This window comes from Neophocaena asiaeorientalis, unplaced genomic scaffold, assembly GCF_003031525.2.
Source record: "Neophocaena asiaeorientalis asiaeorientalis breed wild unplaced genomic scaffold, Neophocaena_asiaeorientalis_V1.1 scaffold92, whole genome shotgun sequence".
NCBI lineage: Eukaryota > Metazoa > Chordata > Mammalia > Artiodactyla > Phocoenidae > Neophocaena > Neophocaena asiaeorientalis.
This window is the reverse complement of record NW_020174057.1, coordinates 2,585,612-2,602,093: the sequence shown is the minus strand read 5'-3', so window position 1 is coordinate 2,602,093 and position 16,482 is coordinate 2,585,612. Positions and strand designations below refer to the sequence as shown.

At 41.3% G+C, this 16,482-nt stretch overlaps 1 protein-coding gene across 1 annotated transcript in view; it reads right to left on the bottom strand.

Moving 5' to 3' along the window:
• Positions 1-16,482, bottom strand: part of TMCC3 (transmembrane and coiled-coil domain family 3) — a 69,439-nt gene that overhangs the window by 23,235 nt on the left and 29,722 nt on the right. The gene's annotated exons all lie outside the window — the stretch shown is intronic.

Sequence of the window (16,482 nt, the reverse complement as noted above, 5' to 3'; positions counted from 1 at the left end):
GGACTTTGGACTGTTAATTAATGGCTCTGATTTATGCAAGAGATCAGATATTCAGGAGACTAATGTGTCTCACGGCTCTTAGCTGCTCCAAGCAGAATACAGGCAACCAATTATCAAACGACAGATTCTAAGATCCACAATGTACAGAACATGCAGGTGTACTCCTTTCCTAAGTGACATTTCCGCCGCGGTGACCATCCTAACTGTTGCAGAGAACTAGGTGCCTGCTCCTTCTAACACATCCATGTCTGAGCTCAATCCATTATTCGTGGTAGCATATAAGGAAGCAGTCCTGTATTGCATTAAATGAAAAACTTTAAAAAGTAATTTAGCCAATACACCAGCAAGAATGTCAAGGGTACAGATGATCCTTGAACAACATGGGTTTGAAATGCACAGGTCCACTTACACACAGATTTTTTTTTTCAATCAATACTACAGCACTACACAACCTGTGGCTGAATCTGCGGAAGCTGGGGCCGACTATGCGGAAGCTGGGGCCGACTACGGGACTTGATCATCCAAGGATTTTGGTATTCAAGGCGGGTCCTGGAAACAATGTCCCAGGGATACCAAGGGACGATTATAGCTCCTTGTGCCTTAGGAAATCACAGTTCAATAGAACAGGAACACAAAAATAAAGGAGCCCTTTTATCCTCTAAAGTCTAAGAAGGCAATGACTTGTTTAAGGCCAAAAGCAGGCATCAAGAAGAATGGTCCAAAAGAGGACAGGATCTTGGCAAGATAGTTCAAATTTATTTTAAAAAGAGAAGCTACTAGTTACTAAGGACTTATTAAGTATCGTATAATTTTCTAAATGCTTCACATACATTATTTTATTTTTCCTTTTAAGAATCTGAGATTACAACAATTATTCTCATTTCCAGATGGAAAAAGTAAGGGACTTATCTGAAGTCATAAAGCTAGCATGTGGAAGAGCTGTGATTCCACCTGGCTCCAAGGGCTGGGCTTTCATAATATTTCCAACCTCTACTGAGAGCCTATTGCATATACCAGACCCTTTCCTAGACATGAACATGTTTTCCATAACCCTTACAATGTCTAAAATTTCCTTTACTTAAATCACTGTGCTACCGTTAAATATTACAAAGTAAAAAGTATGCATGGTAGAGAAACCAGAAGGGAGAATACTAACAGACGGCTTTGGACAGTTCTTGGTGCTACAAGGCAATTACTGGAGATATTCCAAATTTGACATTTAATAAGTAAAACAAAACACTAGCTTAAATCCCAAGATATCTTGTGCCATAAAAAATGTAGGTTGCTTCTGTTTTAACCATTTTAAAAATGATTCTCAACGCCAGGGGAACATACCAGCTTACACATCAACTCCCTCTTTTGGCTAAAGCTCTAGTGGATATTGTAATCATTAGAGGCTCTGCTACCAAGATGCAGATAAGAGGAGGCTTCCTTCTCCCACAGCTACAGCAGTTCACAAGCACCAAAGAGTCATGTTTCGGAGAGAGAGTCATGTTTCGGAGAGACAATAGTCCTCTAGGAACTTACTGTTTTGTAATCTGGGAGGAAGGAAACTGCAAGAAATGAATTGAATTGTGGGTTGTGATTTTTAAGATAAACACTATACCATGACCCTTCTTAGAATCCAAGTCTGTATTTGGGTTGACTGTATTTCCAAACAGAGGCAACAGCCTTCTAGGGCCACTCACAATACTTGCAGCAACTAGCCAGCCCAGGTTCACAGGAAAAGCCCTGATTCCAAAGCCGTGCGTCCTAAACAGAGCTTAACTGTGGTACAGTGGTAGCCTAAGCTAGTGGTTTAAGAGCACAGATTCAGAGCCAGACTATGCAGGTTCAAATCTCAGCTCTGCCACGTTAACTGTATCCCCGTGGGCAAGTAGTTATTTACTCTATGACTCAGTTTCCTCGTCTGTGAAGCGGGGGCAGGTGTCGACTTCACAGGGTGACTGTGAGGATGAAATGAATTAATATTTATGAAGTGCTTGGAACAGGGCCTTGTACAGAATAAGTGCTGTAAGTGTGAGCTATCGTTTATGAAACACAACATACCCCCGATAGGTGGGAACTTCAGAAAAGCCCAGAGCCAAGGACAATGGTGCTGCTGCTGTCATGATTAAGCTCTTCCAGTAGAAGCTGAGCACTGCCACCCCATGGAGTCAGCTTGTGTGTGCAGCTGTATCTTGCCGCAGAGACGGAGTCTCAAACTCACGCCAGGAAGTGCCTTAAGGATCAAGTTTCGATGAAGCTGAACAGCAAAGCTAATACTTCTTAAAACTGCCCACCAACCCAAAAGCAGACGACCTAGTATTCGAGTGATTTAATCTAACTTTTAAAAAGGTACAGTACCTCTAATGACTAAAATTTTAAATCTCAATATCTGGTCCTTAATTTTTAACTAAGTGTCATTAATCTTCTAGGTTGCTATTTTCAGTAAAACCAGAACTCTAAATTAAGACCCTAAAGACAGATGTCTAACATTTCCTATCTCTAAGTCTTTAGGCAAAACAAGGGGAAATTGTATTAGAAAAGCTTATCTAGTGATCATAACTTGCTACTTTCTCTAAAAAACCTCCTAAATTATTTCTTGGGAGTATTATGTCATGGAAGCTTGTCTTTATAAAGTGTGAGATTTTTTTTCAATCAGACTATAGTTAATCCCATGACCTTATCTATCAATGGCGTCATTCTCTTATTTTTACCAGGTTCTCTCTCCTTCATCCCTTATTCAAGCTGCCACCAAATTCTGTTATTTCTTTGTCTAGCAATTTCTCTCTAGATTGACACTTCCTTGCTATTTCCAGGTCCATCTACCTGAATCCAGCCCCCAACTCCCTACCTCACATATACAAAGGGCAATGGTTTAATCGGGTTTCATTGCTTTCAACATTTTACTTCTATCTATCTAGTCCATAGCGAATCATTACGCTCATCTCCTAAACTTCCACTTACATCATGTTACAAAATGCTCAAGATGCACGATTCTTCTTTTTAATAAAGGAATTGGGTTCTTCCTCCTGTTGGTATTTAATCTGAGTAATTTTTCCCATTCCAGTTCTCCAATGTCTTCCTCCTTTCTTCCAACCTCCACCAGACAGATCCCAGCACTGTAGAACACAATACATTTCTGTACTTTTCTTTTTAACCTCAGTAGTTACATCTTTCCCTTTGGAGACAACATTTCCAAGGCCTCTCTGTCTTATCCAAATCCTACCATTCCTTCAAAAATCTCTTCCTTGAGGCCCATGTCACTTCCTATCCTTCCTGATCCATTTTGGCTCTTATTTATACTGTTGAGTGGGTCCCTACTTGTTTTATCTTCCTTGTTGGATTTTTAGGTTACTAGAAGTATTCATTTTTTAGACACCACACAATACTCAGCACAGAACTAGCAGTATCACTGGGTAGCAAATACTTATTATAACCAACTTTCCTCTGCTATAAAGCAGTATATTCCCAATTCTGAATGAGACCCATAGTAAGAAATACATATGTACCACTACATACATACATATGTGCACATGTATACACACATACATAACTGAAACACAAGTTTTATCAAACACTTATCTTTATACATGCAACAGTATTTAAAAAAAACACGGTTGGTTAGCTCATTTTTTAGACAACTGCGTATTAGGAAATTACAATTAATTTTGTTAGGCATGTTAATTTTATCATACAGGAAAAGTCCTTATTTTTAGATACATATCAGAAAAGATATGCCCTGGTATCTGTATGTGACATACGTACACGCAGACACAAAGCAAATGTGAAAATGTTTGTTGAATCTGGGTAACACAGATGGGTATTTGCCGTACTCTTCCTTCTGCCTTTCCATCTAAAAATATAAAATGGTAGTTGCTATTCATTAAATCTATTTCATAACCAACTAATGGGTTTCAATTCTGTTTGAAAACCAGTGCTTTATAATTAGGAAAAAAGATAAGCCACTTGTTTCTATGTTTACTGATTATATTTAAGGAGGCTCTAGCATTCTGAAGAATGTTACAGTAAGGGATTTAATCTTCCATTGCTTTGAGTCCACTAATCTCTTCTTTAAAAGCCTTTCTATGGAACTTTCTATGAATCACTACTACCTTAGCAGAAAGGTATAAGATTAAGGACTACTTTTTTACTTACAGAGATCACAGAATCAGAATTTACCCCAAGACTTCTCATCCTAAAAATAATCTTTGTGGTTTTCATTGAGGCTTTAAAAGAACAACATCTGGGAATGGCCAAAAGTTCAAGACAATACATTGAAACTGAAAACATCATAATAAACATGCACATTGGTTTAAACGTTCCCCTTCCTTCTCCTTTAAGCACTGGTTCTAATAAAAGAAGAAGTTCCACAAACAGAGTCAGTAACACCTCAATTTAATTGACACAAGAGGGAAGTACAATATTATAGATGAATGAAAGAAATTTCCAGATAACTGAAATTCTTACCATTTATGGGCCAACGTATTGAGTCTTGCTGATGACTGATTTCTAAATTACTAGTTTCCCAAGACTACTTTCCTGTTAACTGGGATCATCCATATGACCAAGTCTGAATTGTGACACAGCATCTTGACCTCAGGAAGAAACCTGGTCTAGATCCACGTGGGACCTGGGGTCTAGTTAACCCTCCAGTCTTAGGTCCCTCATTTGAGAAAATGAAGTGGCTGAACTCTGCAACCTCTAAGCCTTTGCAGCTCTTCTTCTCGACAGTTCTATTGCTACTAGGTCTGTAAAGCTGGCAGCCCTCAGCACATACCAATTAACACATATTGAATATTTACACTTCCGTATAATGAATCTTCTTCACCAAAATGAAAATGAAGCAAAAAGCAGTTAAAAAAGCAGCAAGTAAAAAGAAGGAACAATTATTAACACACAACATAAGTGAATCTCAATAATGTCATTCTTAATGAAAGCAACTACATACCCAAAAGGACATGCTCTGTGTTTCCAAGGATAGGGAGGTCAGGACTGGTTACACTTGTCGGGAAGCAGGGGAAGGGAGAATCATCTGCCAGAAGGTGGCACAAGGGAGTGCTGGGTACGGACAACACTGACACAGGGGACAGTTACATGGTGCAACACAGGTAAAAATCATCCAACTGTACATTTAAGACGTATGCATGTTACTACAAGTTATTCCACAAAATAGTTTAAAAAATTAAGTAAATAAAATACAAAAAAAATCATAGAAAATACAAATTCAGGAGCTGTTGAAACTACTATTTTATCTTTACAGTACCTATTACATATAAGTACTCAATAAATGCATGTTGATTAACATACAGACTTGTTCAATTCTAGCAGGAAAAGAACTCTAATTTCAATGGTGTGTCAATTCATATTGCACTTTGTCAGCTCTTTAACATATTTAAAGTTTCGGAAATTTTCATGATACTCTCTAATAAATATTTGTTTTCAGTACCAGAATATAGAAGAGCAAATGTACAAAATACAGCAAAGGAGTAGAAATCTGTATGGTATACTAGCAAGGCACTAATATCTATGGTGTAACTAAATACATCAGATTTAGACATGAAAATATTTAATCTTACATTCTGCAAAAGGCAGCAAAATCCTAAATACCATGTCGATGCAGATTGAAAATGACCTGGTTCATTACATAATAGTTATTTAGAAAGCCAATGCTTCTCAAAGAGGCTGAATTTAACTAAAAGCACACAAAGTACGACTAAGGCTTACTCACTGACTTAGCCCAAATTGTTTTTATGACAGTTAAAGGAACTGATTAATTTAGGTTCCAAGCCAGGCCCCCTAAGATACAGAACTGACACTTAAAAAATGTTTTTCTGGGCATTTTTTGTGAGCCAGGCAGTATCCTAAAAGCACTGGAGTCAGAAAGATGAATATGCTAAATTTTAGCCTAGGAGTTGTTGGGCTGGGAGACATACAGAACTATACAACTGTAGAAAAATGTAATATGGACTACAGCAAACAAAGAAGTGGAAATAAGTAAGGCTTCAGTGAGACACCTTCTAAGAAGATGATATTTGACGTGGCCTTAGAAGAGGAGGCTCAAAAATCAGCCAAGAGAGCCTAGCAAGGAACACGGTGTATCCACAGAGGCAAACAGTAGAATATTTAGGAAACGAAAAGTTTCTTTGGGTGTCTAGAATTTAGAGCTAAATGGGTCATCCTCAGTCAGGGTTTGATCGAGGGCTGGGGCAAAAAAGAGGTATGGGGCAAGTATTTCTAAAGGGAGGAGGCATGAAACTCTGAAGAATACAGACAGCCTGTGGCAGGCTCTATGTAAACCATGCTAGACTTGACACTTTATCGTGCAGGCAAGGGGAAATTTTTTTAATCATAAAAATAAAATATTGAGGAACAGAGAAGTTGAAACAGCAAAATGAGTAGGGGGAAAATCACCCATAACCCCCCTTAAATATAGACACTGCTTAGATGCTTATTAATTTGTTAACAACACAGAACCATGACTATACTGTACATATAGGGATTTCAGGCTTGGTTCATGTACTGTGCAGAGTCACATAAGGGTTTATTAATGAATCTGGAAGACTTCATCATTATGTGCCTGTACACTCATACTGTACTGTACAGCATCACTAAGTGGGTCTCTGTCTGGGATGCAGGGATCAGGTAACCAGATCTACTATTAAAAAAATCATGTGAAGTTAAGGACAGCGGAATTCTCACCTGAAGTAACACTATACATCACATGACGGAAAATCAGACATTTTGTCTCAGAAATACATGATGGATGATTTATTCCATCTCTACTCATCTGAAATGCTAAACTAAATTATCACAGTGCCTGGTGCTTTTTATTGGAAGGGTCTGACAGATGACAAAGGGCAAAATTTTTACCTAGGATGAAAGAAAAGGCAAGAATTATAAAACAACTCCCCTGAAGGATACACTTCTTTTTGTCTTCTATTTACGGATAGAAAAAAGAAATCCTTCAACATATGCATGTTGCAGATCATATTCTCCTCACTGTAAGCCCCAGTTACAGAAAACAACTCGAGATTCTTCTGACTGTAGGAAGGCACCCCTGCACACCTCATCTACACTGTGTTATCTACTATGACTCAAATTCTGTAGGAAAAATATTTAAAAATCCAAATTAGATTTGTAAAAGGGAAATTCATCTGAAATGCTAAACTAAATTATCACAGTGCCTGGTGCTTTTTATTGGAAGGGTCTGACAGATGACAAAGGGCAAAATTTTTACCTAGGATGAAAGAAAAGGCAAGAATTATAAAACAACTCCCCTGAAGGATACACTTCTTTTTGTCTTCTATTTACGGATAGAAAAAAGAAATCCTTCAACATATGCATGTTGCAGATCATATTCTCCTCACTGTAAGCCCCAGTTACAGAAAACAACTCGAGATTCTTCTGACTGTAGGAAGGCACCCCTGCACACCTCATCTACACTGTGTTATCTACTATGACTCAAATTCTGTAGGAAAAATATTTAAAAATCCAAATTAGATTTGTAAAAGGGAAAAAAAAAAAAAAAGCCTGTGAAGGATAGAAGGTAGTTTGGGAAAGCTTCAATGACAGATGCTTTTTTTCTCTCTTTACTGGGAACTGTAACCAAATCATGGGCCTGTACCTGGCTTAGTGCCCTAACTTCCCAACGAGACTGCAAAAACTCTCAGACAGGAACACCTGCTCTGAGCTTATTACAGAACTGCCTTGTGCAGAATTACCATTGGAAAACATTAACTTTGTGCCCAAATGGAAGAGTGCCTACTTCCCTAAAATATATGAATGGTAGGGTTTTCTTTTGCCTTACATTGGGAAAGCTGATGAACTAATAGGACTCCAAGGGCTGCTAACTACACACTAATATTCCAGTGTGGTACACTTTATTAATTTGACTCAGTCCATCTACCTTATTCAGCATTCCAAAATGTTAGAGAACCATCTGTTCAAGATTCACCAACTGAGAACACTATGAAACCTCATTCAGCCCAAGACGTTATTGAATTTGATGAACTGAAACTTCTTTGATTTCTATACTTGATGATGCCTGTGATGTCATTCATTACTTTAGATGTTCCTTTGACTGATGTTTTATTAATAAGGCCACTGTAAATGTATCTGTAAGGACCATAATCCCTGTGTCAGAGAAAATTTTGCTCAACTGCTTTTCATACTAGGTTAACACGCAGTCAACAATTACTGAATGTATACTTCATATTACAGGGCTGACTCAAAGTGTTCAATCGTATCTAACCAGAGGCAAGGGTATGTTTATTTTATTAAGTATCACATCCTTCAAAGAAACCAAATTTTATATATAAACAGTGGGGAAGTGACAAACATAATTAGGCAAGAATTAAATGACAAGCAGAGTTGGGCATTATCATTTATTTACCACTAATATAGCATCTTTTGTCAAAAATTTCAATAAATCTTGCCAAATGTTCTTGACCCAACCTAGGATATGATTATCTGAAAGTGTTCCAAGTCAGTTCTGAATTTCACACTGAACGACTGACAGGCATCCAGGTTTTTGAGGCTCACTGCTAAGTCTTTCCTCCCCCTTGCCTCACACATCACTAAGTTCTCTTTCTTTTTTGATGTTCTAACACCTAACCCTTCCTTTCTTTCCAACATCTGATACCTGCTCGGTTCAGGTCTTCTATACTGCACATCTGGACTCCTGTAACCATCTCACTGTCTCCAGGCTGCCCTCCCCCGTCAACGGTCACCGCAGTTGTCTATAGGATGAGGTCCAAATTCCATTAGTTGAAAAGGCAAGGTCTTCCATGTCTTGACCCAATCCTGTCTCTCTCCAGATTTTGTACACACACCTTCTTACCTAGACCAAATGACCTGATCCAGTGATCTCTGACCAGATCGAGAACAACATACCCAGATCACTTCTACTAACTCACCTTACCTTTGTTCATGCGCACCCCACACATGCAGTCCAGCCACACCTTCCACCTCCACCATCTACCTGGTGCCTGCCACGTGCCCGTCAGCATGACAGATGATTGACATATTTTGTCTCTAATCCCCACCCCAATCCTACACGTTATGTTTAGTCTATCATGATGAGTATCAAAGAAATCAAAGACTGACAAGTTCACAAACTAGTGGGTGATGAGCCTAAGCTCAAGCTCAGGTCTGATTCCATAGCCTATGTTCTTTCTAAAACTTCAGGCTTCCTGGAATACCATCCCCAACTCTCTACTTACCAAAACCTTGGGGTTCCTTCAGATCTGACTCAGTTTAACCTCTTCCACACAGAGGTGTTTCTTATCACCTCCAATCTAGTACACAGTGCTTACTCAGAACCCCTGCTGCTCTTACTGTCTGAGTCCCTCTGGTTGCACTAAATTCATTACTGCCTCATATCATTAGTTGCCTTATTCTTTTTCCCCCTTGTTTGCAGTCCCACAGCCTCACATTGCCTCCTGAACACAGTAGGCACTCAACTGTCCTATAACTGAGTTCTCTACTTTGACAGCATTTCCTATGGATAAAATTCCACATCAGGTAGGATAATTTCAGTAACTGGATAAAAGACGTTCAATAATAAGAGCACTTATGATGTCACAAACTAAGAAGATCAGTGGACAGGGCTAATTTGGTGGCTTAAAAATGTTATCAGGGGGCTTCCCTGGTGGTGCAGTGGTTGAGAATCCGCCTGCCAATGCAGGGGAGATACTGGGTTGGAGCCCTGGACCGGGAAGATCCCACATGCTGCAGAGCAACTAAGCTTGTGCACCACGGACTACTGAGCCTGCACTCTACAACCCGAGAGCCACAACTACTGAGCCTGTGGGCCACAACGACTGAAGCCCGTGCGCCTAGAGCCCGTGCTCCACGACAAGAGAAGGCACCGCAATGAGAAGCCCGCGCACCGCAACAAAGAGTAGCCCCCGCTCGCCACAACTAGAGAAAGCCCACACGCAGCAACTAGAGAAAGCCCATGTGCAGCAATGAAGACCAAACTCAGCCAAAAATAAATAAATTTAAATAAATAAATAAAGAATGTTATCAAAGATCCAAGCTCTTTCCAATTCTTCATTATACTATCTTCAGGGCATTTGCAAGTTCTCTCATGGAGGCAAGTGTGCTACTGCAGTTTTAAGAATCACATGTAGACAATTTCTGGCTATATATGAGAATACTGCTCTTCTTTCATATTTTGTTAGGAAGGAAAATATTTTCCAGAAACTCCTCAGCAGATTTCTCCTTAGGTCCCTCTGGCCGGGCCTGAGTCATACGTCCATGCGCTAGCTGCAAGGGAGGCTGTGGAAGCAGTATCTAACATTTTCAGCCTCTACTGTACGGGCTCGGCCAGCCAGGCAGAAAGGGAAGGAAAATGGTGTTTGGATAGGCAACCAACACCTTTAGAGAAATATTAATGCAATGATAAGCTCTGTATAATGAAAGTCCTCCACGGTCCAAAGAGATTAATTATCTTAAGAAAGGTTTGTTAATCAGGTTATGAGAAATACTCCTGTTACAATAAGGTGCTGTTCGCACTAGAAGTAAGAGAGAAGAGGACTGGAATCTCCCAGCTCTTTAGCCAACAAATTGTAAACACATTCCTTTCCCTCATATCCTTAAATATCACTATCTCTTCCAGCACTATGACCATCACAAGGAAGGAAAGGCAAGCAGAAAAAAACTTGTTCTCTTCAGCTTCCATACAGTTCTCCAAACACATTAAAACAGGTAAAAAACAAAAAAAAATTTTTTTGAGAGATTTAAAGAACAGAAGTGAAGATGAAAATATTTATGTCTTTGCCTCCTTCTCCTATTCTTTGCTTCTTCTAACAGGACAGTCTGCCTTTATCACCACCATCACCACTACCACCACCATTACATTTCCAATTCTGGAATCAGCTTAAATATCCATTAATGGAGAGCCACTTAAAAAACTATTACAATGGAAAACAATGCAGACGCTAAAATAGAGGTGGATCTCAACTGGCTACTACGGGAAGCTGTCCAAACTAAATTGTTAAGCAAGAAAGATACAGAGCTATATATCTATAGTACACACTCATTTGTGCTTTAAAAGAGGGGCAGTGGTGGGGTTTATATAAATGTGATACAAGTGTACTCTATTTGTAGACAAATTTCTAGAAGGATGTCTTAGGAATTGTGGATGGTAATTACCTCTGGGGAATAGGATTGGGAATTTGGGACCAGAGATACTTTTTGTTTTATATTCTCTTTTTGGTATAGTTTGGTTTTTTCCCACCTTGTATTGTCATATTTTTTTTATTTTTTATTTATTTATTATTTTTTTTGCAGTAGGAAGGCCTCTCACTGTTGTGGCCTCTCCTGTTGCGGAGCACAGGCTCCGGACGCGCAGGCTCAGTGGCCATGGCTCACGGGCACAGCCGCTCCGCGGCATGCGGGATCTTCCCAGACCGGGGCACGAACCCGTGTCCCCTGCATCGGCAGGCGGGCTCTCAACCACTGCGCCGCCAGGGAAGCCCATGTCATATTTTTTTTAAACCCACTTTGAGGTTGAGTCTGCAACCTCAAAGCAAATACCTACAAAATTTCATTAGCTCACTTAACATATTTCTTTGTTTCCTCTTAGGACCTGTGATTTTAATAATAATAGCAAAATAACTGGCCTCAATATTCAGGATAGTATTTTTGTAGCTCAAACTAACTTGATTTAGTTTATGTAATTACTTTTACTCCCTACTGAAAAGAGGGCTTTTAAATCCAATTTCCCAAGGAAGTAAGACCACGTCTCAAAAGGTAGTTCTTTAAAAAAAGTTGTGGAACTAAGTTGGAATTACCAAGTCATAATTAGCAGTTTTCAAACGAAAATCCCATAAAAAATAATGTATACTAATGTTACACCACTTTTATATGATGTAACCAAAATACCATCTCTTCAAGGGACAAATCCTACTGAAACATTTCTATTGAGAACTCAGTTTCCTAATGCTCACAGCTTCGAATCTATTCCATGTGGGCAATGATTTTTCCCACAGAGGTCTTCACTGAGAACACCACAGACGCAGATGACACCAGTGTGTGACAGGCATATACAGTTGTCCCTTGGCATCGTAAGGAATGGTTCCAGGGGCAACCCTCATGATGCCCAAGTCCCGTATGTTAAATGGTTTTGCATTCACAGGGTTGGAGAGCCAACTCTACATATTCACTCATCTGTGGTAGCTGAAGAGACTCACAGGGTCCATCGAGTGACAGTTTACATGTGGCTCATGTGACTCTGGAGGGCTAGATTGTTTTATTTGTGATTCTCAGGTTCTAAAGGTTGATTTTTGCCCTTCAAAAATGGTTTCTGTAACAGCTACAAAAAGCATTAAAGCTATCTCCTTAAGGCTGAAGTTGCTCAGGACCCAAAACAAGGCAGGACTGCTTCCATTAAAAATTTTTTTGATGGTCCTAGAATTTATTTTTAAATGAAGCAATGGAATTGGATTCCAAGATATATCTGAAATGTTTACATTTACTGAATTCTTAAAACATGAAAAATTGTTTTGGCATTTGAACATACACAAGCTCTAGAGACCCAGAAATTCCATTCCTAAGAACAAGTGCCCACGTTAGGACAGTGCATGAAAAATATTCATAGCAGCAATGTCCACAACAGAAAACAACAACAGTAACGACCACCCAAAATAACCCAAAGGTCTACAGGCAATAGAATGGATACACGTACCTTGTGTGCATTTGTACAGTGGAATGAAATGAACCAAGACTTAAAGCCTCAAGACTTAAAGTGGATAATGATCAAGACTTAAAGTTTTAAAAGCAGCAAGTCAAAGAAGAACACATGCAGTATGAACTCCACTTTATAAAGTTCAAATGCAGGCAAACTCTTGTTTAGGTATAAACACGCAGGTAGTAAGCGACAGAGAAAAAGCAAGGGGACGGTTAACACAAACCCGGGGACAGCATCACCTCCTGGGTGAGGAGGCTTGGGATAGCGGGATATGAATCAGGGAAAAGGTCAGAGGGTCAAGTCTGATTTCCTGCCCTGGGTTTTAGGTGCAGGGGTGTTTCATGTTACTTTTTAAAATGGAATATCTTCTATGTATAATATTTTACAATTTACAAACATTTAAAAATAAAAACTATGGAATAAATTACACAGTAAAATAAACTGAGTGTGCGTGTGTGCGTGTGTGTACACGTTTAAGTTATATGATAAATAACATCTTTTAATCCATTGCTTTTATCTCTGGGTCTATACTTGACTCTTCGGGTAATAATGTTAAAATCTAAATTTGAGGCCCTATTTAAATTGTGACCTGGATTCAAAGGCCCTCAGGCCACCTCCTGCAATAAATAGGTCCAGACTTAAGTCTCCCTGGGTCATTATCCTCAGTGGCTCACACCCTGGAATGTGAAGGATGTAGTCAGGAGAGAGCCACAAATTCCCCCCAGGCTACAAAGTAACCGCCAGGCAGCCTGCAAGCAACCCATGTTTGTACTTTAGGTAACCGACTGAGCTCTTCAGTGGCTGCAAGAGGGGAACAGAGAGGAGGAAGAGCCTGGGGGGAGCGGCTGGCCGGCGTTGCAAGGGCTTCTCCAGAAGAGCCCGTCAACTGGCGGCTGGCAAGAAGAGACCCATTCCTAGCCTTGCACAGACGGCAGCTATAGTTGTTTCACAAGCTGTGCTCTAGCAGTTTGGGTGGTAATTTCTCCCTTTCATTCCAACTGAAACCGCGCACATCAATCTCTGTCAATCACTGCGCTCACAATGCTATGAGGCTATTAAGATGCTCTTCTGTCAGAACAACTAGCCCTCCAATTTTTTTTTAACAACAGAAATTTAATCTCCAAGATTCAAAGGATCACACAAGAAGCAGCAAACTCCTCCAACTCTCCATACCCCTCACCGCCCCCCCACCCAAGCTGTTTGTTTCCAAAGGTTGGGGATCACTATCAACAACAAGCCCACCTTTGTGACATCCCAGGTAAACATTTAATACAGAACTAACTGGGGGAAGAATGACCTGAATTAATAAAAGTGTTCAAAATATTTTAACGTCCAGGAAATGAAAGACTATTTATTTTGCAGCAATATCCCCAAGTCTTCGCTCACACAGATGCACACACACAGCCACAAATTGAACACGGATTTCCCATGAGCTCAAGCAGCTCTTATAGGCAGAGTTCAGGTGATATGGAAGCTTCTCTGTCCCACAGGGGGCACTGCATCCACCACCTCGGGGTGGCTGAGGACAGCCGGCGGGGGAGCCCTGATTCTTCAGATCACAACGCTTTCCCTCCGCTGCTTGCTCTCCCAGCCACAGCCACCACACCACACGCTGTCTCGCAGTCAGTTCTGTGGAGTCTGAAGTTTCAAGGAGGGATGTCCGCTTGTCAACAGACCGGGTGTTAAAGTACAACATTAGACTCCCAACTCAGTCTGGTCAGACCCACGATCACTTTCAAAATGACAGGGAAGTAAGAGGAGAACTGGCTCTTTTCCAGCCAGTAACCGACCGGCAGGCTCCTACTCAGTCAGATATTTGCTCACCTCTTAAATCAAACTCACTGAATTTACATTTTTAAAGGACCAAACGATAAGGATTTTGGTGGCTCATTAGGAGTTTCAGCAGTTTAAGTATCTAGAAATCCAGTGAGAGATTACGGAAGGACTCAGCCAAACATAAAGACAACTATTAAAAGCCCCCAAATAACCTGTATGTCTTTCAAGCATCTCATAGGATACGAATTACTACACAGCTCTACTACACAGCTCTACGATACATATTTACACAGCCTGGTTGAAACCGCAGAGCGGGGAGGAGACTTACCAAACGCCGCACCACAAATCAGGGAGCAGACTGGGATCAGCAAACAGTTCACTCCCCACCCTGTCTGAGAGGCATCTGAGCCTGTAAGGCAGGCAGGCTGGATAGTCAAACAGCTCCTACCATGACTCACCCTCAGCTTTGGAGATACTGCTCACATATCTCTGGGTATTCCCGTGTTTGTCTCCGAGAAACTCCACACCCTGCACTGTAACCAATGCTACTGCCCGCAATAATACACTGTATTCAACCCACTGCTGACAAACGGGCTCTTGGTACTGTCAGAAGAAAAGATATGCATTCTGTATATTTGGAGAGAGGCAGACTAGAACAAAGTCCTGTTGTCACACAACTCTGGGGGTGGGAGAGGACCTTAGAGGATGTCCAGCCTGGCACTCCTGATTTACCGACTAGGAAACAGGCTCAATTCAACAAACTCCAGTTGGGCAGAGCCAATGCAAAGCAGTGAACCGAGCACAGGAAACCCCAACGTGGATGAAGGCAGGGCGAGCGGTAAGCGGTCCAAGCGCGTAGGGAAGGGCAGTGAGTGGGGTCAGGAGACTCTTTCCTCTGTTGCTTCATTCATGAGACACACGCTCGCCGGTGCCTTCGAGTATCAGACGCAGCGAGGCGTGCTGGAGTTGCAAAGGGATGAGTGCCATAGGAGGTGTACACAGTGCTAGAAGGCAGCACTTGGGAGGGGTAGCCAGGGTGGGGGGCGCAGAGGAGGGGGAGGAGGGCAGGACAGGAGACAAGGCTGGTGCAAGGCAGGAAGAAAGAGACTTGTCAGTCAGAAGGTACTTCAGGTAGTGCGCTCTGATTCATTCGGCCAGACGGCAGGTGAAGACGTGAAGGGTACTGGGCACGGCAAAGGAGGCAGGAGAAGAACTGGGTCAGCAGACAGGGATGAGATTTTGAGGGCTCCAGTTACATCACGTCAAGGTGTTTAGATTTCATCTGATAGGACAGGTGGCAGCCGCTAAAGGGATTAGGATAATCAGATCCCTGTTTCAGACAAGTCCTTCTGAAAAAGCAGGAGAGCAAATGCATCTCAGTGGAGCGGACTGGAGCCTACTGTAGTCATCTAAGGAGAGGGCTGGTGACGGCTGGATGCAGGGTGGCCCTGGGAAAGGAGAGAACAGCGTCTGAGGCAGACAAAGGAGGCAGCATCAAAAGGACGTGATACCAATCGGATGGGGGGTGAACGGCAGAGTCACGGAAAACCCCACTTGTTTCATCCCTTCTGGTGGCCAAAAGATCAAGCCAAGCACAAGGCAGGCAACTGAGGAGAGGCAGGAGAAGGAAGAGATCTGGGGTAGCGGAGGATTCAGCATCAGACATAATGAATTCGAGGCTCCTGTGGGACATTTAGGCACAGGTGTCCAGAGGGGCACTCAGAGACACAGGGGCTTAAGCAAGAGAATTGGAGCCCATCAGTGACAGTGCCTTGGGGCAGCTCACCGAGAGGAAGTACTTGGACTTTCGTGTCAGGCAGACCTGATCAAATCCCCAGTCTGCCACTTAGCAGCTGTATGACCTCCGGCAAGTAAATTAACCTTTTTGAGACTGTAGTCTCATATGAGGAAATTCCTCCTGGAATGTAATAAGATCAGTAAAGAACCTTATGTCAGGCCAGACACAAATATTAAATATTTTTCTCTTGCCCTTTCATGATCATATACTGCTTTTTATTATAATAATT